Source organism: Cavia porcellus, unplaced genomic scaffold, assembly GCF_034190915.1.
Source record: "Cavia porcellus strain 051 isolate PalLab524CR breed Dunkin Hartley unplaced genomic scaffold, mCavPor4.1 scaffold_10, whole genome shotgun sequence".
Taxonomy (NCBI): Eukaryota; Metazoa; Chordata; class Mammalia; order Rodentia; family Caviidae; genus Cavia; species Cavia porcellus.
The window spans coordinates 34913240-34929999 of NW_026947493.1; the positions used below are offsets into that span (position 1 = coordinate 34913240).

General features: G+C 41.7%; 1 protein-coding gene across 6 annotated transcripts in view; it reads left to right on the forward strand.

The window, feature by feature from the left end:
• Cacna2d3 (calcium voltage-gated channel auxiliary subunit alpha2delta 3) overlaps positions 1–16760 on the forward strand; it is an 839385-nt gene that overhangs the window by 424586 nt on the left and 398039 nt on the right. The window lies entirely within an intron of this gene.

A 16760-nucleotide genomic window follows, 5' to 3' on the forward strand; every position in this document is an offset into this window, starting at 1 on the left:
AATTCACTCTTCTACAAGGTGACTTTAGATACTAATAGTATTTTTTAATGTTATTTAAAGAAAGACTAAACAAAACAGAAAATGGGTAGAAATAATACATACGTTCAGAGAAAAAATAAACAGTAAGAAATCATTAGTTAATGTTTACATATTGTCCTTTTACATTTTTTTTTTCTTTTACCGGTACCGGGGATCGAACTCACGACTGCCTGCTTGCAAGGCCGGTGCTTATGCCGCTGAGCTAAATCCCCAGCCCCCATACCGTTCTTTTACAAATAGTTGTTCAAGGTACAAAAGTGGAACATATAAAGTGGGAATTCAAACAGCAAGACTGCAAACAGTTCTGTTCAACTATCCAAAAAAAATTAGTAATATAGTTGTCAATCCTATAAATTTAAACATACATGCAGTTATCCATATCTTCATTTATGTTGGGATTAAACAAACTAAAGCAGGCTAAAATCATTCTGAACAAAGAATAATAGTATTGCTGGATTTCACATCATTACACTCCAGGATCAGCACTGGGTACTGTAGTGTCTTTTTAAAAACTTTTATTTAAAGAAAGAGTAAACAAAACAGAAAATGGGTAGAAATAATAGATACTTTCAAAGAAAAAATAAACAGTAAGAAATCACTGTTGATGATTACAGATTGTTCTCTTACAAATAATTATTCAGGATACTAAAGTGGAGCATAATAAGTGGGTATTTAAACAGTGAGACTACAACCAGTTCTGTTCAATTATCCAACAAAAACTTAGAAATATGGTTATCAATCCTATACACTTAAACATACATGCAGTTATCCATATCTTCAATTACGTTGACATTGAACCAACCCAAGCAGTCTAATATCATTCTGAACAAAGAATAGTACTGTTGCTGGGTTTCACATTATGACCCTCCAGGATCAGCACTGGGTACTTTAGTGACTCTTTTTCTTCAAAGTATCTGTTCATTTCATCATGTGTCATAAGATCAGTTCTCATAAACTGTTTATAGATTCTACACATGCATGAGTCTTAACATGTATTTCTATCCTTTCTATATTAGAGGGAGAAACAAAACAAAGCAAGATAAAACAAAACATATTCCTATAAACATATGAAATGAAAAAGACAAATAAGACCGTTGTACAAAGAATTCTACCATAGTTCCTGTGTCGTCTCTTGTTATCTTCAATAGAATTGGCTATATCATCAGATGTAGTATAATTGAATATATCAGTACATAACAGTATTAATAAAACATAACTTTGTATATAGTATAAAACTTCAAAAGCAGGCAGTTATCAAACCAGAATGTGTATCGTAGAGTCTTACCATCTTCTGTGTAGTTGCCTATACTCTCAGACTTGATGCTATCAATCATATCCGTTTTGAATAAAATCTATTGGTACTAAACAGCAATCAAACAAACCAGATTTAACTAAGATCAGTTATGATAAAACAGTATAAGTCATATAGGGCTCCAGATTAAGTTAATAGGAAATTATAGATGATTACTGTGCTATATCCTGATGTTTTTGGGATAGCTATCTGTGTCTTCAAATCTAATGCAAGTAGACAAACTGGGAGGGTATAAAACCTATCTAAGTAGAGTGGTGTGAGTAATGTGAATTTTAAATCCTGATACACTATTAACAATATCTTCTGCCATCTTTTTTAAGATTCTTTCTCCCCTTTCACTTTCCCAGGGTACACTGTGCATTTTTGTGTCTGACCAAGACCCTTGATTTTAAATGGGGGCGGGGGGGAACCTGCTATTTACCTGAGTGGTTCCGAACCTTCTCTCTCCTGGACTTGATCTCTAATTGTATTCCTTTACCTATTAAAGCCTGTCTTTCCAACCTATCCATAAATACTGGTCTAGTTGCCCCTATTACTCTCTGGTTCTCTGTCACATAGAGCATTGTTTTCTCATATTTGATTTTCAGTCCATATACTGTTTTTCATGTTAATTATATTTCCTATAAATAACATTTCGGTGGACCCTGCCTCCTGATCTATTCCATGTGTGGTTCTTTTTTTTTAATTTAGTGTATCAAAGCCATCTATATTAGAGATTATAGCCAATCTTCTCTGCCTCATTTCTGTCATGCTCTTTTTTTGCCATCAGTAGTCTGCTTATCTTCTTCATTCTGTTTTCTGCTCCATTCATTGAGGCTTCTCTGCCACTGTTCCTGGAATCCTAGTACTTTTCTCTCTCTCTCTCTAGAATGCCCTGCAGTATTCTTTGTAGAGTTGGATTGGTGGTTGTGCATTTCCCAAGTTCCTCTTTGTCTTGGAAGCATCTTGTTTCTCCATTAATTTCTAGAGATAGTTTAGGAGGGTATATCAATCTGGGTTGGAGATTATTTTCTTTCAGGACTTGGAATGTTTCACTCCAGGCTCTTGACTTGATGGTTTGTGTCAAGAAGTCTGCCATTATTCTGATAGGCCTTCCTTTATAGGTGATCTGTTTCTTGTCTCTAACAGCTTTTAATATTCTGTTCTTATATTGAATTTCTGGGATCTTGATTATTATATGCCTGGGTGTAGCTCTGTTTTGGTTGTAGGTGGTTGGAGTTCTGTATGCCTCAGAATCAGAATATCATTTCCTTTTCCTATGTTTGGGAAGTTTTCCTTAATTATTTCTGTGAATAACCTTTGTAGTTCCTTTGTTTGTACCCCTGCTTCTTCATTCACATTCTTCATTCTCAAGTTGTAGATCCTCTTGTCATCTTCTAGCCTTTGTATTGTTATTGCTTGTTTCCTTGTTATTTTTAAAAAGTTTTCCCTTTCACAATCCCATATTGCAAAATTATCCTCCAGTTTGGATAATCTTAGTTTCTTTCAAGCAGATTTGCCATCTTTCCATAGAGTTTTGAATTTCCTGGCAATCTCTTTAAATCTGCTTCATTTATTCTATGTTTTCTTTATATTTTTCATCAAATGGTTCTCTCCTTTGTTTGAGTTCCTCCCTTCTTCCATCTGTGTCTGCTTTAGGGGTGCTTAGCATCTCTTTTATTAATCTACTTATATCTTGCTTTACTTGGCTAAATATTTCACTTTTGAACTCATCTATGAGGTCTCGAAGATATCTCTTTATGATATTGCATGTTTGCTGTTCTCATTCTCCTTTGTCAGTGTTTTCAGGGTTGGGACCTGGGGACTTTTTGTTGTTGCTTCCTCTTCCCATCCTTTTTGTTTCTTCCAGGAGGCCTCAGTTTCTTTCTTTGTTGATTACAATTCTTCTGAAGTGTGCTGGCTAGATGACCCTTCCCACTGCTGTGTGCTAGTGAGTTGCGGACAGAGGCAGCATATGCTGCCCTCCCCCACCCTCCGCCACCCCGGATCAGTCAAGCTGCTGAGACCTGCATTGTATTACTATGCACCGCCTCTCCTCCAGATCAGTCAAACTTCTGAGGCTTCATTGCCTTAGTGTGGTTAGTGTGTGCCGCCACCATAGGGAATTGATTTTGGATAACCTATTGGGTCTCAGCCAGGTCATGTGATCCAGGCCTAGCTCACTCCACCAATCCCATTTGGGAAGGGAACAACTGACTGAAGTCACTGCTGCCCCTTGTACTTGCCAGTCCTGACCAGTCCCAGAATGTCATCCACTGGAGCCTCCCTTTCTGTGAAATGGCTCCATTCCCGTCACTCACCACAGGTTGATGCAGGCTCCCCACCAGCTCAGCTCTCCATTCAGCTGGCCGACCCCCAACCTCAATGTGACTGCGCCTCCAGTGAGTCAAAATGGCGGGACCTTGGATGGTCGGAAAGTCGCCCGCTGTGGCAGGAGCACTGAACCTTTAGCTGTTCAATAATAGCACCAGGACTGTATGTTTGATTGGTTCTTCTTCCCTTAGTTTCTTCTTGGGACAAGAGAATTTGTCTCCCTCTGTTCAGGACTCCCCACACTGTATTATGTTGAATTCTAAGTTAACTATCTCAGGGAGCATCTGTAGCCAGCTGTTATCTATCTACCATCTTTGGTCTACACAGTTGCACTACTAACAGTGTTTTGAGTAGTGGTTTTCAGGGGTGGGTACAGGCCAGAGTCAATTCTTTGTAAGCAAATATGTCATGAAGGGATGCTGGCTATCTGTCTTCGTTACTTTCTCACAGCTTAAAGGAAGACAGCTTGGACACTCACAGCTTAAAGGAAGACAGCTTGTTTGTAGAGGTTTTAGTCCATAGTTTGCTGTCGCCAGGGCGGGGCAGGGCAGTCTGGCAGATGAGAATGGAAGAGGAGAAACAGTCCATGGTGTGACAGGAAACAGGAAGCAGTCTACCTTTCTTTTCCTTTTTATTCCATTCAAGCTATAAGCCTACTGGTTGATGCTACCCACAACAAAGTGGGCCTGCCCATTGTCCATGCCTAGATCATGCTGAAGCAATTAGCAAACTAATCTAATTATCATATTCCCATAATCAAGTGCATAATCATTCACCACGGTCCAGTTACATCCACCTGGGAGTGCGTGAGGCTTTGGGAAGACTTCTAGCTATAAGCATAACAGAGGCCATCACTTTTTGGAGCAATGCATAACTGAGAAATAGCTGTCCCCTTAGACAGGTAATGACCATTTTATGTTGCCCTGGTTCTTACTACTTTCTGTCATTTCCTCTTGGCTCTCAGAACTCACATGCTTTACCTGCCCATAGATAGAGGCCTTGACCACTGCTCTATAGTAATGGGCACTTACTATAATGGGTATAGTAATGGGCAGGACAGACATGTATTTCTCAGAAATGAAATTTATTCCCTTTTCTTTGAGCTGCCTAAAGCCTCTCCTTTTCTCCTCTGGTTAGAGGCATAATAGATAGCCTCGCCTACACCTGAAACTCCAAATTCCCTCGGAATTTTTTCAAGAGAGATAGAACTCCATTTCCAATACTGTCATTTGACTTGTCTGTCAGCTTTATTGTTTGGTGAGTCCATGAGGACAGCTTTCCACCTTGTGGACAGTCCCACTGTCTTGTGCCATACCTGAGCCCTGCTGTGAAGTGTGGGGTAGAGAGCCTGGAGTAGCTCTGTGACTCCTGCCACCTAGAGTTTATGTTCTATGCAGTTGCTTCACTTCAAGAGTGAGCAGGACCTGTGATTGGCTTCTGAGTAATTGAACTTTGTAAAAGGGAAAGGATTTTAGTGCAAAGTCAGTTGACATTTGAGTTAGTCAAAAAGCTATTATCCTGGGTAATCCTTACTCAGTTAAAAGCCCTCAAAAGGGGGGTTGTGCCCTCCCTGAGAGCAGTCTCTCCTTGCTGGTCTGATGCAGTGAGCATTTGTTTGGAGAAACCTATGTGGCTAAGAATTGCAGGCAGCTTGTAGGACCTGAGGGCGGCCTCCAGCCAAAGGCCTAAAAGGCTCATCTCTCAATCTTACAGCCACATGGAGTGAGTTCCTACAGTGATCTGCATAAGCTTGGAAGGGAATTCCTTCTCAGACTGACTTCTAGACGGAACAGTCCAGCCAGTACCTTGACTATAGCCTTATATAACCACAAGCAAATGACCCTGCTAGACTGAGCCCAGACTCCTGACCCCTGGATACTGAATTTTGAAGCACTGTGTTTCAGGTAATTCATTATGCAGCAAAACAAAACTAATAGGAGGTGCAAGGAAAAGGAAGGAAGGAAAGGATATTATTTGTCATGCCGTGCTATAAAACATTCTCAACTCTATTGACTTAAAATAACAATTTATTATTTCTTGTGATTTCTCTGGTTAACCGAGTGGTGGGTTTTCTCTCTGTGATGTCACTAGCAAAGCTATATTCTACTGGCAAGTTGGCAGGGCCACCTCACTTCTCTCTCCATGCCGGTGTCTAATTCTGTGGCACTGCACTGCATCCACCCCTGTTCTAGAAGCTGCACTTTCTTATGGAACTATTTGGGATCCAAGAAAGAGAAAGAAGAAAGAGTAGGGGAATGGGCTAGGAAGGCACTTGATGGTATCACATTTAAGAGATAGTTAGTACCTTACCAAGGCCTTGCTCAAGTTAACTGATTCGCCAAAACACTGTGGACCACACTGCAGGGGAAGAATGCGTGGTTGGTGGCTTAACAATAAGTCCATGAAGGCAGCATCATGATGGCCTCTACATTGGCTCCCTGGCTGGCATTTAATTTCTGAGAATGAGAGTGAAGAGCTCTTTGTTCATTCATGGCCTGCCATTTACTTTCACTTAATATCCATTGGTTAGCGGCTTGACAGTAGTTCTTACACATTTGGAATAAAATATGAACTCCTCAACATGAAAAGTGCGTGTTCCTGGTTTGGCTCAAGAACTAGAGCTGCAGATATTTAAATTAGGAAAATGTCTCTGCCTTCTGTTATATAGTTCCTCTTCTACTTTAAAAAGAGGAAAGTGATAGAATTATTTATCATTACCCATGACGTGCACCAGATAGAGATGCCCTGGCTGGATGGTTAAAGGATGATTAGCTGTGTGATTGGAAGAGGAGCTGGCAAACTGGGCCCAGGGACCAACTGTGGCCCATTGCCTACTTCTGCAGCCCATGAGCTGTGAATGATTTGTATATTCTTAAATGGGGAAGAAAAGGCTATTTTCTGATGCAAGAAAATGAGAAAAGAAGAATACAGTAAAAGCTGAACTTTGTGAATGGGGGGAGGGGGAACAGGTTTGAAAAGAGGGGAGGGAAATGGAAAAAAGAGGAATCAAGACATAACACGTACAGATACAAATTTCCTATAATGAATGTGGTCACTCCCTATACCTAAATTGTACCGGTCAACTTAAAATTTAAAAAAATTCAGATTTCTGGGTCCATACCTAATGTCATTTTAGCACAGACATCCTCTTTTGTTTCTGTATTTTCTATAACTGAGGGCAAGGCTCGGTAGTTGTTATAGGCTTCCCGGCCTGCAAAGCATGAGATATTTAATATTTGGCCCTTTAAGGTTATGTTTGCCCACCACCAATCTAAAGCGAACTTTGAGTTAATTCAGACATTTTGCATATCATCAGAAGTCATTGAGGCAACCTGAATTTTACGTTCTGACTGAATTCAGCAGTTGATGGCAGCAGCAACTTCTGCCCCCACCCCGTGAATAAACATACGAGCCACAGAATAAGTGGCAGAGAGAGGAAAATAGTTTCTTCTTACCGCTGGATCTCTTTTGGAATTGCTCAGTGACCCTTGCTGCTTTCCTATGATGAGTCGATCTCTGTCCTTTCTCCCACTGCCTTGAGTCTGTGTCAGTGCCATGGTTAGGGAGGTGAACAGTGCACACTGGTGGGGTTGTTCAAGATCAGAGTGAGCTACAGTTACTGGAATGGAGAGTCCTCTTCCATGTTATAAGACTTCTCCTTGAACTTGGTCTTGGTAGTAGAATGAGCATAGGGCAGAATGTCCAGCCTGCAGGTCACTGGAGTAACAAGAAACACCGAATCACTTCTTTGCAAAGATGCAGGAAACCGAAGATTCCCTGACTAGTTTGGGATGCTGTAACAAAAGAAACCTGTAGACTTGGGTGCGATTGCAAAGTAAAAGTCATTTCTCATCGTTGTAGAGGCTGCAGGTTTGAGATCAGTCTGCTGACATGCGGCTCCCTCCTCACCTCTCTTCCACTGAGCAGACTGTTGGCTTCTTGTATCCATACTTGATGGGGAGAATGGGAAACAGTCTTAACCTCACTCAGGAGAACATCATCTCTGTGATATTATCTAGTCCTAACCATTTCCTGAAGCCCCAAACTCCTAATACTGTTACACCGTCGGCTGGAGCTTCAGCATATGGGTATTAGGGAGCTACAAGCATCTGCAACATTCCTGAAGATGAAGAATGGAATCTCCAAGAGTTTTGTTACTCAGCAGCAAACTACCTACCAGGTTGTAAACTTTGTGTTGCTTTATTTTACACTTTAGCAGTGAAATCTGGGCGATAGCTGTCAAATAACAGATCACAGATTATCTTGCTTCAGCGTAGGTCTCATAGGGACACAATGCCTGGTCTGCATCTGAAAGACCTGTCTGCTTCTCCTGGAGATCACTGCACTGTCTGTCTTTCACACAGCTCTGTGATGAGCAACAGAGGCAGAACTAGAATGTTCTATTTGCTTTCCATTCTGTGCAACCTTTCTTTCAATAAGATAATGTTTCAGCTGATTTTTCTACCCTAAGTTTATAAAACAGAAATAGCATAGCTGATTTTTGTTGAATGTTCAGTGTTAAGCACTGTTCCTCCTTTTTCAGAGGAGGAAACTGAGGCCCTGAGAGGTTCTCTATTGGATTCGGGGTTCCGTAATGAACATTTGGTGGAACTGATCAGATGGACCACTGCAGTCAAATGCTGAACTGGTGGCTTTAACCAGAACTCAGATCTCTTGACAGAGAAGTAAAAAGATCAAAGTTGCTGGTGTCTCTGTTGTGCACATTGTCACCAGGACAACAAGTCCATTTCTGTGGCCTTCCTGACCCCAAGTACAGAAGCTCTTCAGATTATTAGAGAATTCTGTGATCTCAGAGCCCAGAAGATCAAGAGGAGAGCAAAGTGTGCAGCCTTAGGATGAGGTTGTCTCAAGGTGATTATGTGATTGTCCTCTTCTAAAGGGACAGAGGAACTTCAAAGGTGAATGCCACTTGACTTATGTGTGCTTCATTATCCATCATTTCATGAGCAGCAGCAAGGATGGTGGCTTTAAAGTCCTTAGAGTGGGGCCCGGGGTGCAGTGCTCCAGGAGGATAGTTGATGTCTACCAGAGATTGCAAGGAAAGGACAGAGCACATCTCGGTTCCAGAATAAAGGGAAACCTTTTATCGTAGAGTACTTGGGGGATGTGACTGTGGAGTGGTTTTGTGAACCACTAGGTGAACAGTAAACTTAAGGCTAGTGCCACTTAGCTGTCCTTAGCTCCAGGCTGGCCACACTGCTTGGCACAAGTGGAAGAAGATGCAGTGTGAAGGCAGCTCTTAGGGCAGAAAAGGCTGCAAGGTGTTCCAAAGTCTAGCTCTGCCTCAGGGTCTGAGAGGTGGTTTTGCTTAAGCCTAGGAATCACCTTTCCCCCTCTTTCTATGAGGCCTGTGTCATTCCCAGGGAGCGGAATTTCTGAGCAGAGTCAGGGATTATCGTATTAAAATCCTAATCCTTTAATGATCTTAAGCAATTATGGATCCCCCCAACTCCATTGTTCTATGGCTTTCAAATACTTTCACAAAGCACTTTCTTTGCTTTCGTTGGAGCAGGTTGAGAGGAGAAGGGATTTGCCCAAGACCATAGACAACTTGGGAAGAAGTTAAGATGAAACTGCTTTTTAGTGGGTGTGTGTGTGTGTGTGGGTGTGTGTGTGTGTACATATGTGGGGGTATCTCAACCCTGCACATTCACACACACATATACACAAAGAACCAAACTAATATGGAGGCTGGAGAGTGGCAGGGGCTGTTGGAAACAAAATAGAGAGTAGTGGTGCTCATAAGGTTACTTCATGCAAAAGGATTTATTGGGGAGCCCCTGTGTTCAACCCACAGTAACCAATGCAGGAGTGTGGGGCTGTATGACACTTCTGAAGAGACCATGGAGCTCAGCCAGAGCTTACAAGTGACAAGCCAGACACAAGGGCACTTAGTAAAAAATCATTGTAAATGTTCTGAGCAGGGTATGTGTGAGTCTTGGACACTGAGTGAATGGTAGGTGCTCTTGTGGGCAGGGTCTCCGTGAACGTGTAAAGGGAGCAGGGCATGAAGGAAGGGCACTTGGCAGAGGGAGGAGGAGAAGCTGGGCATGAATGAGCAGATGAAGCGCAGGTGGCCGGAGCCCTGGGAACATGGGGCCGTGTTATGGGTGGTGGGGAGACCTGAAGGGCAGGTAGGGGTTAGCAATCCCGGGTGGCAGCAGACAAACCAAACAGCTGGAGTGGCGATACACGGTGTTCGGAGCCATGGGTGGCTTATGAACCAGAGAAGAGTATGAGCCGTGCAGGGGATCAGGCTGAAAGACAAGGTGCCAAGCTTCTTCCTTGTGGACTTCAGTGGGATGGACCAGACGGTACAAGAAACAAGCACTGTTACCTCCTGTGAGCACCCAGGACGCTACCCTTCCTGCTGTCTGGTCCGGGCTCAGCTGACCAGGGATCTTTCTCTGTCTTCTTCCTCCCCAACTCTCTTTCCCCTTGACTGAAGTTACATTCTGGTCTGGAAGTATTGTGTGTGTTTGCACTATTGATATATTTTTTCCTCAAGGGCAATAAATCCTAAGGCTGTCTCAGGAAAATAGCAAGCACATTCATTTCTGGTGGTCAGTCAACAGTATGACAGGAAAGGCATTTTCAGTCACTGCGTGAGAGCTCACGCGGGCCCTTCTTGCCACTGAAGGGAGTTGAAATGGTTCTTTGTCTCTGGGTTTATTTTTAATTACTTCTGCTGGTATTTGATGTCTGGTGACTGCAGCAAGAAGAACATGACAAGACACATTAGGAACGAGGCCACTGATGCATGGCTGCTGCTGGCCATAGAAAAATCACTCCGAGTCAGAGGCCTGAGCCGCTGCCCGGTTCCTTTCCCACAGCTGCAGCCCTGTTTCTCCTCCTGGCTTCTGTGTTGGGGCTCTGGCCTCCTCTCAGGTGTTGCCGTCTTCAGAAAGTAGGTTCCTACAAATGACCCCCTCAAGTAGCCGTTTTTCAGGGAGACCATCCCCTCTTCTTTGCTAAGGGAAGAGTCAAATCCTCCACTTGAATGGGATTCGGTGGTACATATTAATAATCCCAGTACTCTGGGAAGCTGAGGCAGGAAAGTTGCAAATTCAGACCCTGATGGAGCTACATGATGACTTGGCAAGGTCCTGTCTCAAAATTAAGAGGAAAAAAATTAAACAGAGGCAGGGAAGTAGTTTGGTGACTGAGTTCAATCCTCTGGTACTGAAAAAAAGGAAAAAGATGGAGGGAGCAAGGGGAGGGGTAGGGGAAGCAGAAGGAGTGGGTGAGAGGTAAGGAGAAAGCAAGCCTGCAGAAAGGGACTGCACCCCAAAATGCAGACAGTCCGCGTGTCTGTCAGCCAGTGCAGGGCCAAGCACACCAGGCTGCAGTCGGAGAGAATGCGTGTCTGTCTGGAACCACTGCCTCTGCGGGTCCCCATACTGCAGAGAACCAGGAAGGCTTTCTTCCTCACTTAGTGCTTTTCATCATGTCTTTTTCACCCTCTCACCACTGCTGCCCCTGGTTCTGGGGGCTGAATTCAGTCTCATGCCTGCGAGGGGAGCGCTGTGCAGCCGCTTCCCTCGCCTCCCACTTCTTATTTCACTCCCACAATGTGCTCGTGGTTATTACTGAGGCTTTGAGTGATAGGAAACACTTGAATAATTATCGATATATTTACAGACTGCATGGAAAGGCATTGAAATATTGCTTCAAAAGCAAACAAATATGAAGAATAAAGCAAGAGCATTTTTCTTTTTTTGTACTGGGGATTAAACTTACAATCTCATGCTTGCCAGGTGGGTGCAGGACCCGAGCTATATTGCTGGCCCTAAAGTGAAGGCATGTAAGACAAATTGCATTTGAATCCTGAAAAGAGGGGAGAAAGGATTGTTAGGACAGTATTCAGAGACACCTTGTGAGCATGAGGGCTTTCCTGAAGTAATCAGTTCTGCAAAGGTGGGAACTTTGGCCCTTTGTGCAGCTTCCTAGGAATCCTTAGCTTACCAAAAAAGATGGAGATATACAAATATCATATAGAAAGTTCTGTTTGTCACTGCTGCAGGGGCCAGTGGATAAAGAGGTTGTTACCTCTTTTGTTCCATAGAGGAAGCTTGTATCTCAGGGAGCACGGTAAACCACATATTACACTATTGCTACAAATAAAATAAAATAAAGCCTTTAGATTGAATCAGAAAGAAAAGACAGTCAAGATGAATTTTTTCTCTCATAAATATAAATGTATACACATACATGTATGTAAAATAATTTTGGAAAGCATCATCTGCTTTCTTTTTTCCTGAGGTCAGATCCAATTTATCTATCATTTTGCTAGGATTTATTGTAATGACCATGACTTTTTTTGTACTCCTGTGACTAATATACACAAACTAATCACAAGTAATAGTCACGTGGTATTGTACGCGCACCAGGGCATAGGAAGCATGGCCAAAGAATTTATGAGAAAAAAACAAATTTTTTGTCTGCTTGTCTCTGATTATAGTTGGACAAAGCATTTTAACAAAATCCTTTACATTCAAGCTATGCTAAAATAAATTATTTGCTGTGGGGTGTGGTGGTACACATCTGCAATCCCAGCAGTCCGGGAGGCTGAGACAGGATAATGGCAATTAGAGGACAGCCTTGTGATTTAGCAACTTACAAGATTTTTCTCAACATCAAAAAGGGATAGATTGGGTATTTAGCTCACACAGAGCCTTGGGTTCAGTACCCAGTGCTGAAAGAGAACAAAACAAAATGCAAAAACAAAAGAAAAAAATGAAAGAAAGGATTTACTTGCTTTCTACGTTTCAATACATGAACTTTTTTTTTTTTTTTTTTTTTTTTTACTGGAAGGATTAAAAATATAAGAAAAAGGTGAAAGTTGAAAAAAGTTAAACAATAAAATGAAAAGTGTGTTGGCTTAGAGGCAAAATAGAGCAGAAAAATAAAAGATGTAAAAGAATATGTAGGTCATGGTATGAATCTGCACATAAAAATGTATAAGATTCTTGGTGTTTGTTGTCTGTATGTTTAATGGATATTTTCAAGGTATAGAGAAGGAAATAATTTCTTATCTTCTAGTTGGTGGGACAGGATGGGAGGCAAACACATACTTACATAAATAGACAAGCATAAGCATAAATGTGGAAGTAGTTAAATGAATGGGCAGAATAAAAGCTCAACAAGTTACTGGGTAGGCAAACCAGAAAGCAAGAAAGGGAGAATGGGGAGTGCTGGTTGATTGGAGTGTTGGCAGTAGAAATTAAATGATCCTGGAAGCCCACATGGGGGAGGTAAAATACAAGGAAAAAATTGTGATGGGACTGCAGGACAGAGCAATGGGCATATCCAGAGAACTGAACATCACGGAGGGAATAATCAGATGGAAGACTCTGTAAATTTAAAGTGTGCCCAGATAGTTGGAGAGCAGAGTGAGCAGAGTGGAGATGGGGAGGAAATGAAGCCATTCGTCTCCCCAAACTGGTGGAACTTTGTAAGCATCTTGGGGACTTGACCAAGCTGTGGAAAAATTTGCATGATATGGCCTGATGTATACAGCAGGGTCACTCCAGATCAGAGGTGGCTTACCTATGGCACGTGTGCCACAGGGGAATGTGTGTGACGTTGAAAGCTCTGAAAGGTTTGCCACCACTATTCTAGATATGGATTAAAGACTAGGAGAACAAGGACGTAGTTTGGGGAGGCCAGTGATTGGTTCAAACAGGGGATTTACAGAAATACATGATTTCTGCTCTGTAAAGATGTAGAACAGAAAGTGACAAAAAAAACGGGCCTCAGATCCCATCAGGCTCTCGGCCTGTTTCTGAGCTAAGAGTGGTTTCAAGGAGCTGTTGAAGAGGAGGAGAGACAGAAAGTGTACATGGCTTAGGAAAACTAAAAGACTGGGATCTAGAAAGTGTTTCCTCCATGCGTAGGGTAAAGTAGGTCCCCAACAACATTGGAAAGAGGACTACCTGAGTAAAGTAGTTGATGAAGATATTGGGGATTGATAGATGTTGCAAAACAAGAATCTATGGCTTAATCCAGAACCTTCACAAACAATGCTGTTTCTATTGAACTGCTGAAAAATACTATTTGGTTTTCAAAAAAGTAAACCAAAAGGCACTTCATAACACAAATAATGTGGTAAATAACTGCCAAGTAAACCTGCCATACCAAGAAATGAATTAAAAACACAAAGCACTTTTATAGAGATTTAAACTTTGATGTCTACTTATTTATGTAATTTTTAAGCCACCTTCATGGGGTAGGGATAATTTTCCTATTTGAAATGCTTAAATGCTTAGTGATTGCTCAAGAGAAGTTGGGTATTCACATCTGTTGATACTATGATGCCCCCACCCCCTGGAAACAGTGGATTCTAGAACCAATAGAGATGTCCATTTCAAGATGACAGACCAGAAATGCAGATTAACTTTGTGTTTCCTTGAAACTCTATTTAGATGTGTAATAACACCAAAACTGCAACAATAAAGCAGTCGATTCTAGAAGTCATCAACTGCAGAGGCATCTTGACATCTTTTTTGTGAAACAAAATTGGAGTGAAAGAGTGAATAAAGTAACCAACAGAAAGCTTCTCTGGAAGGCACCACGCCAGTCTCCTTTCGGTGGGCCCTGCTTGAAATACAGGGAAAATGGAACAAAAGGCTGAGATAACCACTCTGGGAGGAAATAGTTCACTGATTGAATGAGTTGCATGGAGCACTCCGTGTGTCTCCACTGTACCCATATGACTACAGGGGATAATTGATGATTAGGACCAGAGTGCAGAGTTCCAAAGGGTGCATCAGAAGCAGCCAGATATGGTTCATTGTCCTCACCACCACCACGTCCAATCAGGCCACCTCCAGTTCCTTTGATATGTGAGAAATTGATGCTTTAAAAATTATCACATTGTCTCAGCTCATAAATATAAATTCCCATCCATAAAATATTATTCTTCATTACTAAATTAGTGTTTTAGAAATACTGTGCCTTGACAAATTTACCTCAATGTGTTTGCTCCTGCAAAGCTGAATTGTCTTTGAGGAAACACTTACCCACTTAAACATCTGACACTGTTTTATCCTATAAGCACGAGGAAAGAACTTCCCATATCATAAAAAGGTGTTTTATCCATCTGTTTATTCCCACTGGACAAAAATTCAAAATGGACTCATATATTCTTCTTTCCAGCGTTGTGGGAACCTACTACCAGCCAAATTCTGTATTGGGAAAATATTTTCTAGATTTGTTTTAGGTTTAAGAAGCCATACACGGTTTTTGTAGTTTCTGAATTTTTCTAGGATATTTATGTCTAGATTCATTTGTATTGTAGTGAAGCCCAAACATTTGTCAAACAATTACGATTATTCCCTTTCGTGAAATACTGAAAACAATATAATAAACAAATGAACAGTTCTTGTTGGAAATCTTTGTCTAAATTTGTGTCACCTTACTATTTTTCAAAGAAACAACATCTTATTTCATATTGAACTTTCTTTAAACAATGTCAAAGAAATGTGATGCTTAGTATATCGTTTAGTATATTGTTTCTGCTCCTAGAAAAGTTAAAAGAACTTAGAATTCTTGTGTTCTCAAAAATAATTCTAAGTCTTTTTAACTCCTTTATAATTTGCATATTCAAAAATGGTAAATGGAAACACAGTTGTGTAAGGTGGAGAATTTAGCATTAATGTATATGGGGTTTTCTTTCCAGTACTAGGGAACATACCGGAGTCTTTGCACTAAGCTGCTGCCTCGCCATTTTTTTTTTTTTTTCGTAGATTGTTTTAGTTGAGACAGGGTCTTGATAAGTCACTAATTTGTACTAGCTGGACTCAATCTTGTTGTCTCAGGCATGCCCCATCATGCCAAGTTTATAATGTGATTATAATAAGCAAAATTTAGTCTAGGTCACCTGGAAGAGGAGCTTGGCAGCTTCAGTTGGTTTAAACCAGCACCGTGAGGTCTTTTCTGCAGACCTTCATGGGAAACAAAGACACAGCTTGAAGAGGTGCTAGCTGTCAGCACCTTCCTCTTCTCTCACCCCTCACCTGAAAGCACAGATGCTAGCTCTGTAACTTCCTGCCCTATAACCTACAACTTTCCAGATCATCTCCCATTGGGGAGGGGAAAGGATAGATGCAGATGCTTGTTCTTAACCTCAGGGTCCTGTGGAGTATCTCCCTCTTCTTTGACTATTCTCACCTACTATCTGGCATCTCTCTCATTCTAAAGATAGAGGAAGCTTCAATAGCCTCAAATCCTTATCATCTCACCCCAAAGCTCACATCCTTTGGGGGCAGGTGGGCAGTTTCAGGATGGAGTTGAGTTTTTGTGCTTATTCCCTGGGGTCAGCTATAAGGGACCTGACCTCATAATAGACAGTCACCCCAATTTTATCCCACACCTATGCCCCAACAGTCCTTTGAAGGCCTCAGCTTTTGTGACCTGGAAATTGGAACACTATTCCATAGGCAGGGACCTAGTCTTCTCTAGCAAGTTCTCCTGACCACAGCCTGATGGATTTCATTCCAAGGCAGGAGTGTCTCTCAGCCATGCTTTTGTATACTGCAGTCACACTTTCAAACAAATATCATTGCCTCTGTAGGACCCTGAGCTTATGGGTATAATTATTTTTACCTTGGGCTACCATTGGGTAAACTGAAGCATAGGATCAGTGAATGACAATCAAAGAGAGCCCAGGCCCAGCATAACTCCTCCAAAGGTGGCTACACTTGGGCTTTGCCAGAGGCTTGTTCTGGGCTGTGGTCTCCCCTGTTCAAGGTGAGCACCATTTATGGAATGACAAGTACTGTGGAACTCACAGAGGGAACTGGGGGGTGGGTTTCTCTGATGTGTGTGGACCCTAGAGCCTGTGTGGATGTTGGTAAGGTTCCCCTTATGTGAATCAACAAAGATGCCATCCTGGTAATGCTAGGACAGGTTGAGCCATGGGCACTGTGTGTGCCTGGCTTTTTTTTTTTTTTAAGTAAGGAGAAAAAGGAAAAAAAAAAAAAGAAGAAAAATGGTACAAGTTATACAGACTTTCAGAAAAAAAATAAACAGGAAATAACTAGTTAATGGATTACATATTGTCATCTTAGAAATA